The sequence below is a fragment of the Gavialis gangeticus genome, unplaced genomic scaffold (assembly GCF_001723915.1).
Source record: "Gavialis gangeticus isolate Ggan-Ray unplaced genomic scaffold, GavGan_comp1, whole genome shotgun sequence".
NCBI lineage: Eukaryota > Metazoa > Chordata > Crocodylia > Gavialidae > Gavialis > Gavialis gangeticus.
In genome coordinates this window covers 144,224,196-144,226,501 of record NW_017729024.1, presented here as the reverse complement: position 1 = coordinate 144,226,501, position 2,306 = coordinate 144,224,196, and the positions used below count along the sequence as shown (strand labels likewise).

Here is a 2,306-nt window from a genome sequence, read left to right as displayed (position 1 = left end):
ATTAGTTTTTCTTTAAACATGTCTCCTGGAAGCACAGATACTTGAATATCTATAGTACAATTCAGCACTTATGTAGACTACATTTCATGTTCAAACTAGTCTGGAGACATTACCTATTAATCATCACCACCTGTAAGATTAAAGAAATTATTGTTTGTGTTTTACATTTGTGAAAACTGAGCTACAGATTAAATGTTTTGTCCAAGACATAAACTTTTTTTTTAATTAATTTAAAACTAGGTAGTTCCTGATGCTATGTCCCTTGATATGTAATTAGCTGCGTCCGCCTGAAGTTAAGGAGAAGGCAGGGTAGATTTGCATCTACACCCTTGCCCAAATCTCTGTAACAATTCTCTTTTTAATAGTCTCATGACTGATAAAGAAATATATTATAACTGGTATCTTTCTATTAACTTAAGATAAATTATCTATCTACAGTTCTCTTGTCTAGGTTTCTATTACAGAATAGGTGCATCCCAATAAAATAAAAGTGTTGATAAATTCAAAATTCAGAGCATGTATTGGGAAAATTCAGATTGCATATGAAAAATTATTGATATGCAATAATGAAGTGTATACTCATTGCACATTAAAGTAATGTAACATAGTTAGCTGAGTTAGATCCTGATCATGCAAACACTTATGAGCTTGCTTAATGTTCTTGCTATGACACTGAATTTACTCCCAGTAGTTAAGGATATGCATAAGTATTTGCTGTAACAGAATCTTCAATCGTCATTTGAAAACCGTGACAGAAAATTTTATAGTACAGAAACTAACTTGGAAAGTCTATGTCCTTGTTTCTGTATTTCCTCCCCATGTATAAGCTTTTCACTCATCTAAACTAGTTTACTGAATAAATTACTTAATAGTCACTGTTTCCAATCACAGATTTCCTGTGCATGACCATATACTTTGCTATGTCAAAAATGTACTTTGACCATCTTCTGTTGTATAAAACTACAAGAAACATGTTTAAAATTCTTCTCTTTCTAATAACTTTGTGCTGAGACTTCAAATGAGTGGCGTTTTTCTCCTATGTATTTTAATGACTTCAAAAATTGTCAAGAGAGCAAAACTAAACTGTTAGAGTATCTTCCATGTTGATTTAAATTTTGAATATAATGGAAATACTGGAATTCGAAACAGTTTTTCATCTTGAACTGGAGTATCTTATGTTTATAAATCAAAAGATGAATACTGTGCCTCCTGATAGAACCTGCATGTAGTTACTACCTCCGCAGAAAAAAATAATAATCCTTATTAGTAAAAAGTTTATCAACAATACCTGACAAGTTATTTTGGTTGTGTTCATTGGTTTGACTGAAATGCTGACAGGAAGAGGAGGGGAGTATCTGATGACAAGTGCAGACTTGATGCTGAATGCTGAGCTAATGTTGGGAGTCTGTCTTAAGGAATCAGAACTCAGTCTGTCTTGCTTTTTTAAGCAGCCATGACATGATAATAAGGGAGACATTCCCATCATTTCATCTCGAATCTTTATAGGACCAAGAGGTAGGGAAACTATCCAGTGATATTCCACAGAATTACATAAGAATATCAGCAAACACAAAGCCCCAGTACTGCACCAAGTGATCACTTAATTCAATGTCATTAAATCATTAAAAGCCAATATGCCCTTGTATGAATGGGAGTGGGGAGAGGACCAAGGAAAATGGTGAAAATAGTCTCAGTTCTTATTCATTTTCCTTGCAGAAGCTTTAAAAAAGTCATACCAAATACTGTTCCCCTACTGTAAAGACTACTGTGGGTCCTTCCTTAAAAACTTCTAAAGAAAACATCTGTGATGATAACCTGATATGTGTGTAGGTTCTCCTAATACAATATAGTTCAGGGGAATAAAAATTGTAACTCCAATACTTGCTATTCTATTTTTTAAAAAAAAGCTTTTTAATAGAACTTGTGTGTGTAATGCTGCAGATAAGGAGCCAGGTCCACTTCAGAGCCTGCTTGTACTCTAAGTACATAATAGAGAGCTAGCTGTTGACATAAGAGCCTGCAAGAAGGTACTAGCACAGTAAAAATACAAAAGCTGTAACAATCCTGGCTGAACTTCAGATTTTTTTAGGCACAGGTGGTAATTAATCTGACATCCTCAGGAAGTACTTGAGGATGAGCCTTGACTAATTCTAATGTTAATGGTAAACACATTTTAATTAATCTACTTTCATTCAGCTGTAATATACATTTTGCTAATATAGTTTGTAAAAGACTTAAACCCAGATGAATGTGATGTGTGTTGGTAGAATGTGGTCCCCATCTTCAAGAAGGGGAAGAGGGAGGAC

At 34.0% G+C, this 2,306-nt stretch overlaps 1 long non-coding RNA gene across 1 annotated transcript in view; it reads right to left on the bottom strand.

Annotated features, from left to right (window-relative positions):
* Window positions 1–69: 69 nt before the first annotated feature.
* The window catches only part of LOC109297805, a 106,813-nt gene continuing 104,576 nt past the window's right edge, over window positions 70–2,306 (bottom strand). The window contains exon 3 of the long non-coding RNA XR_002097422.1: window positions 70–130. This is a non-coding gene — a long non-coding RNA (uncharacterized LOC109297805). The remainder of the gene's footprint in view (window positions 131–2,306) is intronic.